The following is a 728-nucleotide window of genomic DNA, read 5'->3' on the forward strand; positions in this document are numbered from 1 at the left end:
TGAAAGCAGATTGTTTCATTCACAGATTTTTAGAGTGAGATAACAGACATGACACCATGTAAACTAACAAGGTTGTACACCTTTATCCCTGTATATAACGGCAAGCAGCTCATTTCTGACTTTGTAATTTGTTAACATGCATGGCTGTTCTTATGATAAAAACAGGCCTCATTCAAGTATATTCCTGTTTAAACGCTGACATAACAGCCGATGAATCTTCAATCATATACGTTTGTCAATAAACAGTTAATCCAATACATGATAAAAATTCTTATTTTTTAAAATTAGTATTTAGCTATTGAATTCACTGATTCTGATGTTCAATAGTGTGGTTCAATCTATTAGCAAGTTCATGCAGTAAATGCCGTGTTAATAACAACCTTTCTTTAATGACTAGCGACATTATATCATATATTAAATTGCAATCAAGCGGTGACTTCACTGTTTCACAATAGCAAATGGGTACAGATGCAAATTCTCTATTATATTGATAAGCAATGTTACGAGTATCAATTCCCTAGACGATGTCTTAAAGATGGGATCTCAAAGCACAGTCACACTACATGGAAAAAGAAAAAAACTTTCCCCGAGATTGACAGACAGAATCTTAAACTCATTTTATAAAGCGTCTCACTGTTTCCAACCGATAAAAGCAAAGCGAGAACAATCCAGCAACCTCTTAGCTTGGTCACCCGCGGGTACAGGGTGGAGCAAAACGAACCCCGTTA

This window comes from Penaeus monodon, chromosome 32, assembly GCF_015228065.2.
Source record: "Penaeus monodon isolate SGIC_2016 chromosome 32, NSTDA_Pmon_1, whole genome shotgun sequence".
Taxonomy (NCBI): domain Eukaryota; kingdom Metazoa; phylum Arthropoda; class Malacostraca; order Decapoda; family Penaeidae; genus Penaeus; species Penaeus monodon.